The 23191-nt window shown below is 30.9% G+C and overlaps 1 protein-coding gene across 3 annotated transcripts in view; it reads right to left on the bottom strand.

The window, feature by feature from the left end:
- The window catches only part of dnc (phosphodiesterase dunce), a 216640-nt gene that overhangs the window by 148495 nt on the left and 44954 nt on the right, over positions 1-23191 (bottom strand). The window contains exon 1 of one of the 3 annotated variants that reach the window (XM_068774652.1): positions 3959-4021. The exons of 1 other annotated variant lie outside the window; for it this stretch is intronic. The gene's annotated coding sequence lies outside the window, so the exon portion shown is untranslated. Of the gene's footprint in view, positions 1-3877; positions 4022-23191 lie in introns of those variants that run through there. One more of the 3 variants, XM_068774649.1, reaches the window with a different exon arrangement.

The following is a 23191-nucleotide window of genomic DNA, read 5'->3' as shown; positions in this document are numbered from 1 at the left end:
AACTTATTTTTGAAGAGTGAAAAAGTTTATTTTTATATATGTATTATGTATTATCATTAACTTGTTAAAAGAGGTGAACATTTTTATCTGCACAAACTAAAATGTTGAATTATTTCAATAAATAAGAAACGTATCTCATGATTTTGTTATAACAAAATTAGGCAAGATTTTTCTCATTCGTTAAACATTATTTAATGAATAAGGCAAAATGTACAAATATGAACAACGTAAATAAAAAACCACACTACCTAACATTTTATAATTTCAGCGAAATTTAGAGACATTTAAATGTTGCTTAATAATAATTGCCACCTATCGTTTGCTCAACTCAACACGAACGGCACATGGCCCCAAAGTGTACAGCCAATATCGGCTAAAAAAGTTTTATAGCTATTGACATTCAGTGACAGTCTCCGTTACAGAACGTAAATCTGAAACGATCTGGAACATGTATTCGTATCGATCGTATATATGTCACGTTTATTTTTGCATTGACAAAGTATTCAGTTTAATAGTGTGACGTAAACCATGCAGATAGAAATTGTACATTTAATCGCAATGCGTGAAGAAATTTGTTTATTTCAATTGCTTTTCGCATGCATGAGTTTAAAAATTACGTATTTAAATCGTTTCAACGTGTCGATCATTCTTTTAATTATAAAATGTCACAATCTTAAATTTGAAATAAACATCAAGATATCAAAAGAATGTAGTCAGTACCAAAATTAGTCGTCTAAATGTCACACATTTTTTTAATGGACATCATACATGTAACTCCAGTCTGTTGTGATATTCATCTTAAACATCACGGTCTTCATCAACTTCGACAAGTACGGCTTTGACAGTGATTTAAACAGACCATTTGCCTAGAATATTCTTAACAACTCTTAGTTAAGTTAGCTATTCCGATAAACGGTCAAACACAGTATACTAGTTACACGCCTGTAGTTTTGATTTGCTAACGTAGCAATTAAATAGATATACCAGAAATCAACACTAAAAGTCCGTAATAATTAATAAAGAATCGACGAGAGTACAATTTACAAGTACTTATAAAATATTTACTTCTCTCTCACATGAACATCGCCAGGATGAAAAAAAATATCATTAAGTTAACTAATTAGTATTCTGTGACATAAGTGCCTCTCATTCCATTTATATTTCAAAGGTTAATGTAAACTTTGAATCTAACAGTTAAAATTATAAATAACAGTTAATATAAAAGAATTATGTTATACACCGTACAGTCCGCATCTACTGATAAATGACTAAAGAATTTGTATGATATTTAAATCTATTGAACATTTAACTCTATTAAGTTAATGGTATTAAAATCTGATATTAAATATTTCATCATATCAAGAAACAAGGAAATATTTACCGTAACTAAAGCAACTTTAATTAAAAGTGTCCTAAAATCATTTGACATAAACCTGTGATATTATTTTTCATGATTAATATCTTCGCTTAAGCAGGCTACCATTAGAAGATGGGACAATGTACATATTACTCTTTATTTAATAGGATACATTACTACGTCTTCTCGAACAAGAAACCGTAAAGTACCATTAGTTAATAACGATGCAAGTTTATCAGTCTCACCACATTCATTGATTATATTTTTTCGCTACACCTTCTTAGTGGATGTATTGTTTATTTAGTTCAGGCACCGTAGCTAAAATGTTTGGCAACAAAAAACTACTCTACCGAACTGAACATTACTTTCAAATACAGTCGGCAGTCGGTAATTATAAAATTACATCTTAACATATGAGCCTAATTTTAATCTATAGTATATAAAAATGTTTGAGAAAACCTCGAAATGTAAGACGTTTCATCATATAATACAAAACCTAGTTTGGTTTAACCACAAATTGTTAGACTATAGTAACGATTTGAAATTTTAACATAAAACAACTACAAGTACCTTGCTGCTACTAGTTTTAGCTACAAATAACTAAAAAAGCAAAACATTTTGTTTAAGATCCGTTCTGGATGGTTTACATATTAGTTTAATTTGTCACCTTTACTTACGCAATTATCAAACCTTCAAAATAAGGAAAGAATGCATACTAATAACAATTACGCAAATTGTGTGAACTAAATTGATTCGCTTATTACAAATTTCCTCGGATATATATAAAAATATAAAAAAGGTATAAAAAACTTGTACGAAAAAAAAAATAAGTTTTAGAAAACCCTCAAAATGCTTTAACTTAGCACTTGACGATTGTAACTGATAAAATTAAGACAAATCCTAAAGCTTAGCGCCTAGATGCTATACCATATATGTGGCAACTGTTTTGAACGCAAAGATAGTATTATTGCGCGCTAGAGATATTAATGCAGGTCAAAGATTTTTTTTTCTCTTGTTTTATTTTTGGACAGACCGTTATCGGTGTGTACAATAATTATGTCCGTAGAGAAGTAAGGACGATTACTTGCTTTATACATCATTTGATATATATATATATATATATATCAAATGATATATATATATATATATATATATATATACATATACATAAGTGATAGTCAGCAGATATACTAAGAAAAAACTCATTCGGATCAAGATTTCAAAAAATGAATGTTATGGAACGTTACGAAAATTTTATACGTTATGGGTGAATAATCTATTGACAGGGCAAGCAATAAAGTATTTTAATGTGTAAGGTTACATTAATATAGTTCATATACCATTTTTGCATTATATATAAAATCTGCACGAGATATACTTTCCAGCTATAGCTACATAACTTCACGAAAATTTTAACTGTGAGAGCCAATTATAATACTTAAATTATTATTTAACCCAGGTTTATTTAATAATTTTCAAGGTCTATTTTTGACAGCCAACATCATATCAAACATTTTATTTATATAACCTTTCAATTCCGTTGAATTATTAAAAAATAGAACAATTAATATTTTGTGTAACGCTATTTATTTTACATAGGCCTATGTTTTTATTATCAACATATTAGTATAAAATATAAAGGAATTCGAATGACAAGGGCAATCCGTTACGGACAAATTACGTTTACTTTATGTATATAAATATGTACCTAAATATATAACCAAGAGATAAATCTGTTAAGACAATTAGATCTTTAATAGTTCTACAGCTAAAAAAAATATAGTATGTTAAATAAAATATTTTTCTTTCCTTTATCTCCTTTTGATTAGAAAAGAATATGTTTATGCTTAAAAATGATGTTTTAAAATATTAGTTTCTACCAAAATTCAAAATCTTCCAAAAAAGAAAACTCTCGTGATAATTACTAGGTATTTGATTAGTATTCGAAAATAAGTTAGCACTGTACTGGTGCCGAATGACTAATGTGATTTAATTGATCCACTGTTTTAACAAAATATGTATTTGTTAACACTCCAAAAATATTATACTTTATCGATTACAATTAATTGAATTATATTGCCTATAAAATGTTAGGTTTTTTCGTGAATTTAAAAATAGCGTTAACTATTATAATAACATTACAAAGTTATTTACCTTAGATAATTTTAAATTTGTTTCATTGTTTCCATTCTCTATCAAGGTCAATATTAGCACGTATCCGTAAACAAAAAACCGGATTGAAAACACGCACTCATATTCAATTATTGGCAAACTATGTAGGTATAAGGTAATAAGAAACAATGCAAGCGATCGTTTAAATTAGCGCCTCTTTCCGGATGAACTAAAGAAAAGATTATTAAGTATGCCAAACAAGAACACCGCACACAACTCATCAAAATAATTACTGTGTCGTCATTAACATTTCATAAAAGCAGCCAAATAAAAAAATGTTATATGCCGTACATTCAAGGTCACATTTTAATAACACATTCCATTTTTAAAAATAATGCGTTGACGTACACTTTTATAAAATTCACTAATGTGGTTTCATGATAAATAAAATTGTTGATGTCTCGCGCGAGTGCTATTCGGCGATATTACTTATTAATCGGTCGTTATCAGTAAATGTAGGTACAATTCGAGGCATGTGCTTCGAGCGCAGTGTGGAGGGCGCGCCGCAGAAGCAGCGCGCTCACTCGCGGTTAGGAGAGAACTGTGAGTGCGATCCGCTATGCTAGACCACTGCTCGCATAGACGGTAGCGGGTGCGGGCGGCGACGGTTCATTCGAGTGTAGCGGACCCTTAGAAACGCTACAAGCCGATGCTCCGGCTCGCTGGCTTAGGAGCGCACCGACCTGAATCATCCCCAGCGCGTTAATAACGCAAATATTTCCAGTTTGACCTATTGATATTACATATATTATTACAAATGGGATATGTACGAGGCTTGAATCAGCTCAATTACATTAAGTAGAGCGCAATAAGTAGTATTGAAATAAAATATTAGTAAGTGTATAATAAGAAGAGTTAATATAAATAATAATGTAAAATTATTATAATTTCTTTACTATAAATGATATGGTAATACCAATACTAGCAAAATTCATCCCCAATATTTTTATTCAAGAAGGCATTTACAGGCACTTTTGATTCGTTGATCATCATGAAGTTAACCATTTTATTAATTTTGTAATTTATTAATAATAATAAAAAGAAAACAAACAGGCAAGGCGCGAATACATTTAAGCGGTATTGGCTATGAAAAAGACGTTATAACTGATACCACTTGGCTTCTGGATGGAATCACACTTGATAAAACGGAAAATAGGCGCTACCGAGTGTCACTTAACATCGTAATTGATAACGGGTTGCGTTTATGGCAGGCTTCCTGCGATTAACAATGTTATCTATTCCATTGATAAAGGTACAAGTGTAAATCATTCAGAGTTAAAGCGAATAATTCAACTACATTTACCAAAAATATTTAATATCAAATAAATTTTTGTGCAACAATATTACAAATTTGAAGCATTTTTTAAATTTAAATTTATGTTATACTAAACACCTCATTGACTAGGATCGACTGGATACGAAACATGGTGTCTTTATGAAATTTTAATATACAGCTAACCATTTTTAATGTGACTTTTTGTTAGTTAGCCAAATAAATATTCACTTCAATTCTACTTTTAAAAGCTACTCGTATTTTACGGCCATGTTCAGTAAAATATGTGTGAGTGTTTAATATTAAAAAATATATATTGATAATTATGTTACATGAATAAGTTGAAATACTCGGTAAAAAAAGAACTTATTTAATTTAAACAGAAATTAACATATAAATTTTCTTGTAGTATCAAAGAATAATCTTTTAAGGAATGTAATAACATAATTAATGAAGATAACAAAAGACTTTATAATTTAAAAGTAAAACATTGGTATTTTACCGTTGAATAATCGATATATATTAAAATAATCTTAATTTTTCCTTATTTCTCATAAGTAAGATGATGATGTGGACAGCATAAACTCTGATTGCTAACTAAATTGATAAAATCGAAGCGGCTCAGCTGTACGTGATGTATCTCCGCATTAACAATCAGTGCATAAAAATAAAACAAATAAATATTGTGCTGCAACGGCTAATAATTAAACAAACATTAACAATAATTCAATGAAATGTGATACCTACTTATAGGTACAATAGCAGTTGTACATCCAAAGACATGTCATAAATATCGAGTTACATAAAAAAATCTCGTTCTTTAATAATAACAGGATTCAATACAATTATTTACAAGACAGTTTACTGTTGGGATAAGTATGGAGCTTTTCCGGTTGTCGACCAGTATACTGTTCATAACTTTGCACTGTTTGCTTTTTGAAATGCTAAGACGTTTGCAATTGTCTTCGTTATCTTGTCTCATTGCGGATTAAGTAGTAATTGTTTGTTAAACTTAAGAAAACACTGCGGTATTATTTGCCACTAGTCTTTCGCAAGAGACTCTTGCTAGAACCCTTTTCAAGGAAAATATTATAACAATACATATTGTACTAAATATTAGAAGCTCTAATAACTATAACTAATGTCTATAATATGGAAGAAAAATATAATATTGTTATTAAAGCAATAATATTGATGATATAAATTCGATTCATTTATTTTGAAGCACGTACGCGAAGAAAAAATATTTTTTTTTTGCGCACTAAATGTGCGTCCAAATATGACATGTATCTCCTGTTTTATTCTAATGAGACTCATGGCAATTAAAAGAAATTAAATTCGTCTGTAATTAAAACCACCGTGCCACCCGATAAATTTACTCTTTAAAAACTTTCAAACAGATCATTTTCTGGGAGGCTGTTCAATTTGTGTTTATAATGCCTTAGAGGTTAATAAAAGAGAAGATTATCAGAAAGTTCTAAATAGAATTGAGGTTTGGAAAAAGACTTACTTGTTTTTATTACTTGAGTCACAGAAGCTATGCGCGCTTTTATTTCCACCATCATTATTGTATCATTTCAAACCGTCTTACAATGTATATATTAAACAAATAATTATTTGTTGTTTGTTTAATATATAGTATTGATTTTTGTGGCTAAAATCTGACTTAAACATAAACGATAAAACAATGTTAACACATTTGTAAACAGATTTAATAGTATTAGATTGCTCAATAGTACCATATAAACAATGAAGTCGACAAACACGCCTTATCTTGACCAGCCTGAATTAACTGCATGCTGCTATAGCAAGAAGTAAACAGAAACATAAATGTGCATATTTGCAAAGTAACGGAGGTTTTTATTCAACTCTGAAAGAAAAGGCAAAGGAAATTTAAAAAACTGTTTCTCTGATAAGCATAGTCTACTACTTAAGTCGTTCTAAACGTCATCATTAATACTTTTATATTACTTGATGTTATACACTAAAAAATATATTAAAAATATCGTACAGAACATAAATAGATACACATTTATAGACAAGTGTAATGGAATATTTAAGTGCTTGTGTCTAATGTATGTATTATTAATCTTCTTTAGAATTTAATACACCTGTTGAGAATACGGTTATCGTAAGATATAAATTAAGTTGATGGAATGTGGCCAAGTTGCGCTACAAAAGTACGATAACTGCTAGCAAACAGTTCCAGATGTTCTTGAGCTGAAATAATTTGGCCCACTACACATTTTGCCTCTAAACTCGCGAAACTTTTGATATATTTTTTTTTATTTTTCATACTGTTAGCACCTTAAAACAATTTTACGCAAAACCACAACGGACACACTGTTAAGACGAATCGCTTGCTACGAGTGATTTTCAAGAATAAATAAATAGAATAGATGATAATAATAGGACTTATTTTTATATGTATTAACTTTTTTTGTTTTTATGCAAGTAACAAATAAATTAAATATTAAATTGAATTAAAAATATAAAATTTCTCCTTTTTTCTACGTAGTTGAGCAAAATTTTATCGTGGGTTTGTCGTGAATAACAGAATGAACAGGTTACATTTACGTTAATTTTTTTATGTCACCTATGAAACGTTGCGACTTTGGCCGTGACCCGCTTTGTTTTTTAAAAAACTCGAGAACGTTTTCTGTCTACAAAAATAACAATTAAAACTACTTTGAATAAAACAATAAAACTGACAATAATGGAAGGAACGAAAACGTGGAGAAGTATTAAAAAGTTGCGCTTGCCGGAATGTTCGGGTTCGCGGCCGCCGGGTGCGCCTGCTATCGACCCGTTGTGACGTAACCAACAGCCGAGAGTCGATTGTGGATACGAGGACCCTTGCTTCAGTATTAAGCACCAATAATTCAAGCTTATGCCTTCACGCATTTACTTAAAAACATATTAGTTCCTAAAGCAATAAAAAAAAACAGTTTCTAAAGAAAGTCAAAAAGGATATTTTGTTTTAACACCGTTTTTTTAAGCAAGAAAAACTAAAAAATGAATATTTCTAATGTTAAATTACGTGTGCTGATTTTCTTATTCAAAAATGATTAGTGAAATATACAGACCATACTTCTGCTAAAGTATGTAGTAATATGATGCTCTTAAAGAATCTACAAATAATGACATTCCTTACATAGTAGAAAGGAGTACAAGGTCAGAGCCTCTTTCTAAAAATAATAAAATGTTTTTTTCATAGCATACATGAATATATACAAGTGAAGTAATTAATTTTAAAAGTCAATTAAATAAATTATTTTGAATAAAACGCCATTTTCAATAACATAACCCCTTAGCTATACCGAATACATAACGAAACACCTAGAGCTACAAAAGTTAAGTGTGCAAGGTCTGGAATGTAAGGTGAATGCAGTAACATTTTCCAACTTGAATCTCTCATATTCTCTCAATGTCTAAAATAGCTGAAATAGATTTTCTGTTCAGAAATTGCGGTTGTTTTTATATTTTTTGCTGTAGAGTAAAAAGCAAGCTTCTTATTTGACATCAAAACTAGCAAACTGCAAACGATTGAACCAATCGCATGTTATTCTTACTGACACTATGTAAAACCAATAAACGGCATGATATTGTTTCTCCGCTTGTGCCATGCCAATTTTGAAATCAATGAACATCTATCTTTTCATCGTTAAGTGCATAGATTTTGAAAGAAAGAAACAGTCTAAAATTTGATTTGTTTTCGAAACGTCATCAATTTACTTGCATCACAATTCACCAGATGTATGCATAAGTATTAATAAAAGCCTAAAAAAAGTCACATTACTATTAGTAGAAATTATTTTTCGAAACAAGTCCCGTGGTGTACAGAACCTGTTAATTCGAAAAAAAATATATATGTATGAACTGCAGTCTAAAACAATTTTTGTTAAAGAACATCGTTTTTTCACATGATTCATATAGTATAACTATTAATTTAACATTTTAGTTGGCATAAACGTAATGTTACAAAACTTAAATGACAAATTTAAGCCAATGAAATGATTTTGGACATTTACAACATCTTTCAAAAATTAAATTTAACTATTACGTGACCGTATATTAAAACTATTTCTTTTGATGCTGCCTGTTTAAATTTTTACATCTGTTCTAATTTTAAACAATTTCTGTGAAAAGAAAAGCGTCGAAAAATCTCCTAGAACACTTCGATATAGAAATGACAAAGAAACGGTCGCGTGCGGATACGCGACTTAATTGCTTTGGCTCTCTTCCATATTCTACACCGACGTTTTGTTTTACTTGAAGAGCTGGTTGAATATGTTTGTTCTAACGGGTTTTCTAGTAGAATAAAACTGTAGCTTACATATTTTAATATCTGCAATAAGTGTTTGACTTTAGTTAAAATAAATGATTTTATTCACATTAAAGATTAATGGTACAGACCGTGTACTACACTAAAAAAATATTTTTTAGTTTTTTTTAGCTATAGAGTTTGTAAGTTTATCATAGGTGTGAATGAAAGACATTATTAACATTTTAAACTAATCAAATAATAAACTCATGCTAGTCAAGGAGAAAGTTATCCATAAGTATAGACTAATAAGTTTTGCTAAGGGTATAAATCCAAACACTGATAATACCCGTCGCTATTATACTCTAGTCTACAAAATTATCGACGATTATTATTATCCATTTCAGTCTTTGCCTGGACTTATGTTAGCTCTAATAAGATATCGCATTAGAAGTCATTGTGACGGAAAGTCACAGTTGCCTTATTTGCATCACAGACTCCCCGAGTTTGTATGATCAGAATGTAGAAGGCATTTAGCCTAAACCTCATTTTAAGTATCTAAGCTCAAGGGCTTTCAATAAGAAAATTTTTTTGGCTACCGCTTTACTATTTATTGACAGCACTAGCCGAGTTCCCTTATCGAGTGCTTTTGCATTCAGTTATATTATGGAGCGTAACCACCTAAACCTAAACCGAAGCCACCTAAAAAACTAGGGGCTTTTGAAAAAGAATACACAGTATAAAACGGCTCGAACTAAAATAAACCAACTGAGGGAACCCTCAAGCTTGAATGGTATAAAGAAGTTTTCGCCTATACTCGAAGAAATTGTAAATTTTAATGGGCAACAATGCGTATATTACCAAAAAAATTCAAACTTTAATTTTTTTATTCATACATACATACACACTATTTAGAGGTAAGAGAAGTAATATATTTTTCAATCGGCTTTAGTTCACGGCATAAAAGAAAGAAGCAACATATATATCGTGATTTATAGCCTAAAGCCACCCATGAAAATGTTTAAAACTATTCACTTCGCTTTAATATTGTCAATGAATTTTGAAGTTTGTTTTGATTGGTAACAATTGAGTATATGTGTTTTTATAGCAATATAAATCTTTTTTTTAATAATATATTATGACTCAAAAAGACCATCCTGGTATTTGTGGATCTAAAAGGTTTAGAACACTAAATAAATGTAACAAAAGTAATATTTTAGCTGTAAACTAAATTGTATAAACTAAACTGTAAATAAATCAATTGCTAAAAGCCACTTCAGCTTATATTAATTACCAAGAAGTGTCTAATAAATCAATATTTACGAGTTATGAATGTCACTTAAAGAACATAGTTATATTTCAAATAATAATAAATACCAGTTCTGTTACCAACCGATGTGTAGTAAACCTTACATTTAAAGCCCAAAAAATGTCACGTAACGCTTACTTTATAATATACATAATTTATCTGAACATCTAGTAAGGAAATCATTAAAGCCACGTAAATATTACTGGGTGTTTTTTATTTTATACGGAAATATTATTTGTTAGCTTTAACTATTTTTTTTTTAAATTGCTAATCGCTTACTAGTCGAATTCAATCACGACGTCTAAATATTGTTGTTACCATGAATGTTTTGTTCCTATTTGAATTGATTACTATGGATTATTACAATGGATTCTTCTTTGTCGATTATATTCATTGCTGAAATTCGCGTCCTTCCTGGAAAGTCCTGGTCGAGAATTCGACAAATTGTCTCCAAAGTTCTCTCTGTGCAATTTTTCTGACTGTTTTCGTTATAACGAGGCCCGTCGTAACCCGCACAAAGTCTGCCAAATGGTTTGGCGACCGCCCTGTTAGTTGTCTTCTATCTATTTTTCCTGCGATAACCAGCTAATGCTCGGGGGATCTATTGTTCCCCCGAGCTATGTGGCCAAAGTAGCCCAGAATCCGCTGTTAGGAGATGGTGGAGTACCTGATGTTGATACGGACTTGATCGAGAACAGATACGTTGGTTCCCGTGGCAGTCCACGGTACGCGGAGCATCCTGCCGGCACCAATGGATCGTTCGAACGCCGTAGAAAAATTTAGACGCTCTAAATGAGACATCTTGAAATATCAAAATAATTAAATTATTAGGCTAATTGCTGGAATACCATACGAATAGGTAATATATTTGTCTTAGTTAAAATATGTTTCAGTACCTTGTTGTGAAGTAAAAAGCATAAATAGCTAAACACACACAATAAATACTTTAACTAGTAATTTATAACAGTGCAATAAAATTTTCCTGGAATGTCATTTTTTCGCTAAACGATTCGCCAATTTGTCAAAAAATGCTTTTTCATCAATATCTTTGATTTTTCAACAGACTTTGGCTACTGCGTATAGCATTATAGCTAGTGTCAAACTCCGATACGATTTTTATAATCTTTTTTATGATGAAATCGTTTGTTATCAAATTTGATGCAGGTGTACGCGCGTGATTAAACCCTAAAAAAGAATAAAAATTAAGCAATATTTTTTCAAGACTATTAAATATAACACATATTTATTATTTAAACCTATAACACTAACGGTTAATAATGGCTTCATACGAGTTGTTTTTTTTTAAGTGTGCTTGTCGTCGTTCAAATCAGTTTTTATTTGTATCTGACATTAAAATTATTTTCTTACCTTAGTAAATATTTTAACATCAGCAAAGTCTCTATTAAATACTATCATGTATATTATTTTTGTCTGCAAAAACTGAAAATTTTTCATAATAATAAACCCTGCCTTTTAAAAAAAACTGGAGTGGAATCCTATTTTTGAAGATTTACAAATTTAATAAAATAAAAAGTAAAGAGTTAAGACCAGCTATAAGCCTGTAAGGTCTTGTATAGTTTTTTATTTCTTATTTAATTTTTGCATTAGGTCAGTCGAATTTTCAAAAAATATGTCCATTTTAATATATGTTTTAAATTAAAAATAGGAAACAATTTAAATCAAAATTGTTTTCAAAAGCGATTAAGAGCAAAAAACTTACCAACAAATTAATTTAAAAAACTGGACTTACATCGTCTTATGTTTGATGCAATTTTTATGAAGCATTTGCAGTTGACTTACCTGGAAAAAAAAACATTAATTATTATGCAATGCAAAAACCACGTTACTTATATCTGTATGTAAGTCTAGTAATAATAACACATACAGTAGCATCAGTAGTCTCTTGATGCTTGTTGTAATAACTTTAATAACCGTTCAATATGATTTTGTGCCGAGAATATTTAAAGTATACTTAATATATTTTATAATTATTTTATATTTGACAAGAACTTTCTTTGAAAAATGAATTTCATATAAGGTAGAAACATTAAACAAAAAATTTAATCGTTCATTAAAAAAAAATCAGCAAATATTAATAGACATGATTGTGATATCCACCGATACTCATTAAGCACACTATATACTCGTAGTCACAATTAGAAGAATACAGGCAGAACTTTCTCTTAAAAAAATATTGCATAATATTAGAAAAAGAAATCTACAGAATTTATTGATTATGAATATTTCATTAAGTTTGAGGTGTGAAGATTTAACTATTTAGCTGTACATTATATGAGAAATAAGGTATGTGATTATGGTGGAAACTGCAGTGTAGTACTCAGTTGGTCAATCACAATAAGAGAAGGTGCTGCATCAAAATTGTGCCTTTGTCAACTATGTGTACGGATAGCAAGTACTATACTCGACAAATAATCTACAGTCCGCAAGAAAGACATGATTAACGATTAAATTTTACAAAAAAGATGACAGATAAAATTTATTTTAAAATAATGCAGAAGTATCGATTTACCTTTAAAAGTTTTACTAACTTTTCAATGTCAATTACAAAATATGATTAAAGCTCATTATTTCATCTGCGTTCAAAGGTACTCGGAACATTAACACTACACGCAAATAGCCGCCGCACATTGAATTTAGTGAAGAAAGAGTTATGAGCATTTGCCTCAGTAATGACTTTAACAAACGCTGACATACAAAAAATAAATATTTCATATAAAAGCAAGGTACTATCACCACTACCAACATCACATCAGCAACTTCCCGCGACCTCTACCGTGTCGTTGGTCCACTTAGTGGAGACCTACCCACGCTGTGAACGAGGTATATTTAAAACAAAAAATAATTCCGCAATGTAACGCCTGAATCCATTAAATAAAACAAATTAATTATTTTAAATTCATAAAACCGTAACTAATATATAAGCACTGTTGCTAAAGCGTCTGACATAGTTCCACTGCTATGTTATTTCGGTAGTCGTTAAAAGTTCAGTATATATTATTATATAGTTTAACAGATATGTTGCAGTTAATTACCGTGCGTAATTTCCGTTACAGTATTATTGTTCCACGAAACGTCGATAAAACTTTACAGTTTTATTTTTAACTTGGTTCTGTACCGAACATCCGGTAGATCAACAAAACTTTTTTTTATCACAAGTTATTATATTAATCAATATGTATCATAGTCTGTTAGTCACAATTATATTTAACAAAGTTCAAATCCATATCTAATTCGATATATATGTGAATGCCATATTTATTAATGCTTACATAAGGCAGTATATAAGAATTATTATGATACAATTTATAGACTGCCGCGAATAAGTGTTTGAACAAAATGCGGTTTCCATTAATCCTCACAAAGCACGCACGTTGGATTATGGTACCCTCTGTCTGAGACTTATATTCCAGCAATATAAACAGCGCAAGGTTTACACATACACCCTAAGATCTTATATTAAACTTATATGTAATACCACAAATAATTAGCATTCCGACGTTTTGTATCGATATTTCGAAACACTAAATGAAATTCAATCATTTGTATAAGTACTTCAGTTTTTTACTTCGATGTTGCATACCTCATCAAATACATTCGCCTATTTTATTTTACTTATTTCAGGGACCATAATTTTGTACTTGAATGTGTCGTATAATAACATAAGACTATTTCTTATGAAATTACAAAAAAAGGTATAAGTATATATAAATAATTAACTGGGCTACTATAATATATATAAATAACTATATATATATATATATATAAATAACTGGAAAACGCAAAAGAAAACCTTGCTATGAAACAACTGAGAATAGTTAAATACTCAAGCCCGGTGCTCCAAGACAACGCTTGACCACATACTGCACGACAGACGGTTGGTAATTAGTGAAGCTGCCGCTTGAAAATCTCCGTCACTCACAATACTCTCTAGACCATGCCAGAAATAATTACCAAGTTCGGAAATTGAACGACTCGCTGCAAGAAAAAAATTCAATTCAGTCAAAATTCAGTATAACCCCAGTAAAGGAATTCATTGAATGCTGCTCCCAGGAAAGCAAAGAAATTCCTATTAAAATGAAAATCCCTATAAAATGGCAAAAGAGCAACGTTAACATTTAAACGTATCTGGATTATATTAATAAACGATTTCCAAATTTTCTTTTGGTTTTTTATTAATACATAAAAAGAGAATTTTCGATGCAAATTTTTTGTGTGGTAATATTTTTAAAACTGTATGTAAAGTCTAGAAAAGATCTTTTTACATTTATGCTTAACAATTAATTACCGATTGAAGTCCATCATTCATACAAAATATTAAAAAGTTTGCAGCTAAGCTGTTCCATGTCAAATAAATAATAATTTTTATTTTCTTGTAAAGTAAAATATAATGTAAATGTTTAGCGATATTAATATTACGAGTATATACAGTACATACATTGCTATTTTAATCGACTAAAATAGGTCAGAAATTTCAGAAAAGTAATTATGAAGATTCAAGCATTAGTAAGCTAGTTATGTGTTGAATATTGGTTCTTTTTGCTGTATATGAATATATCTATCGGACTGTCCGAAATAACACAAAATCATGACAAGTTTTTGAAACTTTTTAATTTTGCCAAATACCTTTGATGTTGAGCAATAGTGCTGCAATGAGTATTGGCTAATTGAGTTCCTTGTACAATTTCCTTCCAAGATAGACGGAATGTCTTTCGAATTTCAGACTAAACACGTGTTCGCTTCGCTGAAGCTTTCCCGCATTGTCAACTCACACGATTTTCGCACCGTCTTTGTCCTATTGATTGAGAGACAAACCAAATCACTTTCATTCTCTTAACAATGCCGTACATTTATCATTGATAATATAATTCAGATGACAGGATTCATGTGAAGATTATTCTGAATAATGTATGTAATTTAAAAGACGAAAATCTTGTAAAGATCCATAAACTTTTTTAATTATATAAAGGAATTTACGGCAAAATATTAAAATGAAAAATACAACAATCTTTTTTAATAATGAATTTAAATGCCCAAGGCACTTCCGATCTTTAGTTTTAATACAATCATTTAAGGTTGTGGCTAAGAAACAAGCAATTTGAAGAAATATAAATTCTCTTAAAATGTAAGTCTACCAAATGGCAGAGTATGGAAGCCACAAATTACTATTCATTAAAAAATATTTCTTACATATTAACAATTATATACGTAAAGGTTTGAACGTATTTATTGAGTTTTGAAACTTATTTAAAATCATTGTTTTATTTCTATTAACGCTTTGTTTAAGTAGAAGTGACTGTTAAAGAGAAGTTTAATTTTTTTAAGGAAGAATTGAGAAAGACAATATTAGAAAACAGAACATTATATAATTTTTATCCCAGATCAATCTCAACCATTCTATCATGGCTAATTATGTACTGGGATATATAATCTATCGCAAAATATTGTTTCTGATTCCTGAGTTCCACGAATTTTAAAAGATGCAATACAAAGATACATTCTTTTCAAATTAGAATTAAGATTGATATATTATTAACATTGAAAGCCTTTCAATTCTTTAATAAAAATGGAAAACACATGGCTGTAGAATGTCAAGTCAGCAGCCATTCGGTATCGATCCGCTATGACGTAACCAGCATTCAAGTATTTTCTAAACATTTAAATGTTAAACCTTAGTATTCTTATTTTTTTATATTGCACCCTCAATAAGTCCTTCAATTATTTTTACATGTGTTACCGTTAAGTAATTGTATTAATATCTATTACAAGCGTTAAAAACGAGTAGCTCATGTCTTAAATAATTCGAACACATTTTCGCAACTTAATGTATCTATAAATTACCATTTGGCGTAATCTGCCTCAAATAGAACTGCATTCATAATATTATATTATGTACATTAACTGCGTGCTACAAAGTATATTCTTTGTAGTCCGATGCAATGTTCGATGTATTTTCACTATTTACTCCAATTAAGCTCAGCGCTTTTACGAATATTCAATGTGATTAAACTTATTTAATTGCCAATAAACTATTTTTGAATACAATTTATCTTCGGTGATGCCACTTTATTAACGCAGTGATCAAAACTTGATTTTGTCTTTTAATGTAAATAGTATTAATTATACGTATTATTAACATCGATATATGCATGGAAAAAATATTTTAATATTCACATTAAGTTGTAAGCTTTTATGCTAATTCTATTGTTGCTGCATAAATTAACACATATTGTATTTATCCTAGTGACCAAACAAGCCAAACCATTGCCCAAGGGTAAATTATACGGCAAACACACAATGTGGTACCTTTATACCTACAGTTTTGCAATAAACTATCCTGTGTGACGTCTGTGCTCATTATTGTTCAAGGGAATTCAGATACAGAAGTATTACAAAAACTACGGAAAAGACGCCAGTAATACAGACACATTAGGTGGTCAAAAATATAACGTTAACTATACTAGCGCACATTCACACACTATTTTGCGAGTACATGAGAGCGCTAAGGTACGTTGATTTATTTGATATGATGACATATGATTTTTAGAAAAAAAAAATAGTAAAAAGAATATTGTACCGGCAAACGCAAATGTATTAATTTTAATATAATTACTACAACATGGATTTTTTCAATTCGCGTTATTTAAGAAATATATAATCTACATAAGTTATAAAAATGCACTCTGTATACGAAAGTCTAATAAGGATTCTATAACGAGGCTTACGGCAAAACGCAAAGAATTAATTAAAAAAAGAGACAATTAACAAGTTTTTATCATTGTAATGTTCACGTCGCCTGCAGAACTAGCAAAATTTATGTTCGTTTTTTTTCCGTGTTTAACTGCAATCAGTCTCCGACTATAAGCAAATATGTTCCTTTTCCTTTGCCTCGTTAAGGCGCTCCTCGACAGGAGATACTTAAACCTTCACCATCTGTCACCAATTTTTTGTATGTCCTAGCGTTTCCGTCAATTAGATTAGTGACGTTTGCTAATGCGGTAGCTAAATCGTTCGGGTGATTTTCCAGTCATTGTATGGATATCTGTGTCCGTAACAAACCATGGTGCGTTCGATATAGTTCTTAAGATCCATCTTGCGGTCTTTGGCAAACGTTAAAGTTGGAGTCACTAGCACTTACCCACAGTTATGCGCCGTAAATCCATACTGGTTTTAGGTTTGTTTTATATATTAGGAGTTTATTGCCAATTGACAGTTTGGAGTTGCGTGCTATCAACCAGTAAATGTTGCGGAATCGTATGCTCAGCTCATTGTTTTTCGAGGTCAACCTTCAGTCTAAGTATGCACCGAGGTATTCTGTGGCAGTATGTGGTCACCCATTTATACTGGAGCACAGCTTCGTATCCTCATAGAAAATGTAATATGTATTTAGTTGCGCTAGATTTGATTCTCAATTTCTGGATCCATTCATTAACACTACCATAGCGTTGTTGCAACACTGCAGATGTTACAATCGAATCCTTATCGCTTGCAAGTATTGTAGCGTTGTTAGCAAATGTAACTGTAGTTACACCTTGTATTTCTGGAAGGTCGGCCGTGTAGATAGTACATAGGACAGGGACAAGAAGCCACCTCTGTAGGACAACCGCTAAAATTTCTTGAGTAACGGACAGTTCCCTAACTTCTCTCACCTGATGGAGTCTATCTGTGAGGTATGACTCCATCAACAGGTAGTAACTATGTGGTAGGAAAACTTTAATTTATATAAAACACCCTTTGTTTCCCATTTTATCGAAGACTGCCTGTATATCTAAAAATACAGCTGAGCAATGTTCCTTTTCTTTGAAAGACTGACAAATCCTGTCACAATCACAATTTACTTGTTCTATAGTTGAGTGTTATCCGAAACTAAACTGGTTTAAGGTATTACCAGAGCAACACTGAGTAGTGGTGATATTCTTCCGAAGGCTTTTCTGGCTTGTTTATCATTGTTACTTTATTTAAATTAAGTAATTTAATTTATTTAAATATTATAAAAAGATTTTGTTTTGTTTTTATTGTCGTTGATACTTTCAAAGGGCCCATGTGGCCAACAATTTTCCGTAATCCCGAGCATAGCGAATCGTACACTACAAGTTAAAGTATTCACGAAAATAGCCAATTACTAGACCTTACACTCAAGAGAATTCTCAAGCCGGTATCTTTTGATTTGATATCTTCTTTAGCAGCGATGCAAGGAAGCGGACTAGTTTGCTATTATAATTTAACCTGAATACTATATTAAACGCTAATACTTTAAATGGATTTAAACATTATTATTACAATAATTTTATCATGAAACAACCCATCTACAATCACAAAATATTTTATATAGACACGATCTTCCTTTTTCTAAATAATTTAAACAAAAGATGCTAAATCATAAACATTTGGCATACTTAATAATTGATTACATAAATACTTATAGACGTTTGACATTCATATGAATATGTATCATATTCTTACCAAGATCTGTTTATTAATTTAACCGCTGAGTTAATTCTGAGATATCGGGCGAATTAGAAATTTAATATACTTGTTCAACCTTGAATTTACTTTTGAACGTTCATGCTGTGAGAACTTGTTGTAATCTTTTGACAATACGTAGCACATGTACAGTATCTTTTTTAATGTTCTTCCGAAAAGGCTTTTTAGGCGCTTTCTAAAAGTTCAGACATTGACGTTACGTAATTTACTTATGTGGATACACGTAGACTGCTGTCGGGAACTTATCCGGAATGTTGATTCTATCTAGAAGAACCTGATAGGTTACTCTTCTACCGCCAATTTAATAATATTTTCCCGTTATGATCGTCTATTTCACAGGAAAAACAACATGATACTTATCACAGGTATGTTTATCTTCTTTATAATATTTGATACAATAAGACTTTATTAATCAATCTTGTCTAAACATAAGCTTTGAACTTTTTGCGGATAAAATTAAAATTGCCTCAGGGATTTTACTATAGAAGCAAATACCTTGTTCTAAAAGGATGAACCAACTTGATGTAAACGAAAACTGGTTGTTACTAGGTTGTTTTTCTTTCTTGTATAATAAATATACTATCTTTATTATTGTTAACATAGATGAGATTACTATACTTACATTGTGATGAGACCTTTAGTATATATATTTTGTTAAATACGTCTCTTAGGGAACCTGGTGCTCTGAGTTCGTAAATTGCTTGAATTGTTCTTGAACTTGCTTTGAACAATAAATATGGTATCAATTTCGATGTTATTGCACAAGAAAATGAAATATTTTAAACCAATAAAGAATATGACGAGTACCCTTTAACAATATTAATAGATGTCCAAGCAGTAACCGTTTGCCGCAGCAGAAAGGACTCCCGACTTGCGGTGTACCGCAAATTAATATGCTCAAAGGCACCTCAATATAAACCTGATAAACCCTTTAGCTTAAGCATTAACATACATTTATCTATAAATTCGATTATGCTTTCGTATAGTTTTCTAAATATAATTGATGAAATAAACAGAACTTATATATATATATATATATATATATATATATATATATATATATATATATATATAACAACAAATGCAACTTATATATTGATTTTCAATTAAAAAATAACGTCTCTATTAATATGCATATGATTGTTTACAAAATTCCTACGACATGTACAATTTTAACTCAAAACTTCACTTCGATAATGTAGATTCGTAGAAAAACAAAGTTCACTGACGTAGCTCAAAGATTTGCTCGTCTGAACTGTAAGTGGGCGAGGAAATATGCTCGTGCACCGATGGCCTTTGAGGCTTAAAGGTTTTCGAGCGGCGACGACATGCCTTGTAGGCGCGGCGTGAGTAGAACCCCCACTAGGTGAGCCGACGATCTACCTTCACGAGGACATACCTCGCAGTGAACACCGATCAGCCGCCATGATGAAGAATAATAAAAAAAAACTTTAATTTGTTTCTTTTTCCATTTTAAATTGCCGAAACAAGCAGAGCCATCATCTTTCCGCATTACTTTCTTTTAATAATGAATGAATAATAATAAAAATCTGCAAAAAAATTGTCGAAAATCTGATAAAACTTTTTATTACTTACTTACTACATGAACATATAGTATAAAAATTTGTAATAAACAGTACTTACTTGAATAGTCAGTGATTTTATGAGATAGTTTTTGTAAAGGACCATAAAACAATCGTTCGTTTTCTTAATCGTGTTCATACTTCGCTACATGGAATTTCACTTTTAATAAAATAGGCTTGAAATGTTTGGCTTTGCATTTCCGACTGATGTTTATAAAGCGTCTTTTAATAAAATTGTTTTAGGTCAGGTTAATGGGTAACTTCCGGCGAGCTAAACTTCGCTGTGCAAATTATCTCTGCAAATACGTCTAGCGGTAATGTGATCAGTGAAACGCACTCACTGCAAAATTATGGATAACGCTGTCGGCTAGCTCTTTGAGTACTTAAGCGCTATATATCTGTATCAGCGCTGTATATCATCTTTTCCATCGAAAATCGTTTCAAACATGAGTTTAAAATAAACTACATGAGATAACTTTATCAGCTAATTTTTATAACCTCTAATATATTCACTTAATTTTTGATTATAGCCTTTTCAGCTTTTACTGCTTTATCCAAAGTCAAATCCTCAAAAAGCCGCAAATAATGAAAAAAAATGGCAAAATTGTGAGTAGGGCTTGTAACAACTTTCTCCCTTACAGCGCTACAGAAAGCGCAGTACCCTGCCTTAGAAAAATGCGGCTGGGTAAGAGGCTAATAAAATAAGAGCTTAAGCATAGCTGCCGCGGGTGTCGATGGCGGAGCGGAGCGGCCGATATTATGTACAGAGTCGCCACGCCCATTACTATAGCGCGGTGTAGCGGTTTCGATAGCACTGTAATCTTCTTATTTTTGGATAATGGCACCGGGCGGCTCTGTTACCAGCGTTGAATTATGTTCACGATAGTAAGTTTGGTGCGTAATAAGATTATGTACAACTTTTCTTGGTAGGATGGAAGGGGTAGCCGATAAGAGGCCTCGTGGATGGTCGTGGTTGGCTACAAACATGCAAAAAAAAAAACGTTTTCACTCATCGCCATCACGTTTATCAATATATCGGGGCTTTAGTCCGTGTAAGTCTGTCATAATCCAATTCTTAAAAGGCGAAAATGCAAAGAAATTCTCCTATAGAAAACAAAAGAGTTGAATATAATAAAGGAATATAAAACTGTATACTGTGATCCTAAATAACCGTTGTATATTTAAGCTTGTAGCGTAGGTTGCTTTTTGTTATGTGCTCTTCACTTAATTAAAGCAATACATTTCAAGTTAATTACGTCGGACCAAAAGTCTTTTTCGTTTACGTTCAGCTATAGAATTAATAAAATTATTTATATTTATCTAAGATATTAAATTATAAAACATAAGCAATTGTAGACAATGTTTTTTGACAATGAAACAAAGCAATCAACGTTTTTAAAAAACGGCAGAATGTCATCCAAAAATATGTTACTGTTTTATTGTCCCGCATAAAAGATAGAATTATTAATCTTAAGTCATGCGGGAACACGTTTTCAATAACAATTGTACATCTTTCGTTCACGATCTTATCTAATAATGCTATCTTATTGTTTCTTTTAACAGTCAAATAGGTATAAAAAGCACACAGCCTCATGTCCATAGCTGAAAAGACTTGCTCAGTTGAATGTCAACTAATTGAGACTCTTTGACGTTAAGGTTGAATAGGATTTTATTACGCCTCAAATTTATATATGCTTCAGTTCAAAACTTCAGAAAGTTAAAGACGCAAATGCCTATTGAATAAGAAAAAGGGAATATAATATAATATTACAATATTCTGCAAAAGCGCTCGACTAACTTTAGTCCTATAACCGGTAGGAGTTTTATTATTTATCCCTAGTAGCGCAGTGAGAATTCTAGTTTTATTTGCGTATATGATTTTCATATTTTTTTTTCTAATTTAATTTTTAAACATTTCTCAAGTTCAAGGTGGTCATAGTATTAATTATACGTATTGTTAAGTCGAGAAAAATATTTATTCGTATTTTATAAATACATAGTATCTATGTTAGTGACTTTTTTGACAATATCAAACTTATTTATTTATATTTTATATTTTATTGTCTTTTTGGCAAAATGTATAAGTTTTACTAAGAAATTAAGTTAACTGAAAATTTGTTACACAAAAACAATAATGCGGCACATTCTGTGAAAAAAATTATATTACTTCACTTTTGATATTGAACGCGCTCGCCTTTATCATCGAATAGTTGATGCCTTAAAAATGTGCAATAATATCTGTATATTAGTAGTTACAATAAGCTTGGGATATTGTAGTTGATCACAAAACATCGGTAGGCCTTTAAAAAGGAGAAGGAAGAAAAAGAAAGGTGAATGCCCTTTCTTTTTCTTCCTTTTCTTTTTTCAAAAAGTGTAATATTTATTTGTTGCAAGTGCTCATTAAAAGAAACTTGTAAAACCTTCTGAAACAATGTTTGAAAATATTTACCACTGGCAATTAAAACTGGTTGACCTTCTGACAATACTGCAAACAAATATATTGACAGAACAGCTAACCTGCATTTACTGCTGAAAAACGGATTAGTCCACCAAAAGATGGCGCTATATATACGGCGGGAAAGGGCATTGTTCGCCATGAGCTTTACTGTAGTGTCACCTGACAAAATAATCGATTCTTATCTAGCGCCACTGAGCTGATGAGACTAAACGAAGAGATACAGAAAAAAATTATTAGAATCGGTCAACAGAAAAGGTGCGCTATTTTTTTGAT

This window comes from Battus philenor, unplaced genomic scaffold (assembly GCF_028537555.1).
Source record: "Battus philenor isolate CCGP_79_NKW_IND1 unplaced genomic scaffold, ilBatPhil1.0.hap1 SCAF_7, whole genome shotgun sequence".
In the NCBI taxonomy this organism is placed as follows: Eukaryota; Metazoa; Arthropoda; class Insecta; order Lepidoptera; family Papilionidae; genus Battus; species Battus philenor.
The sequence above is the reverse complement of the archived record's forward strand: the minus strand, read 5'-3'. Positions and strand labels throughout refer to the sequence as shown.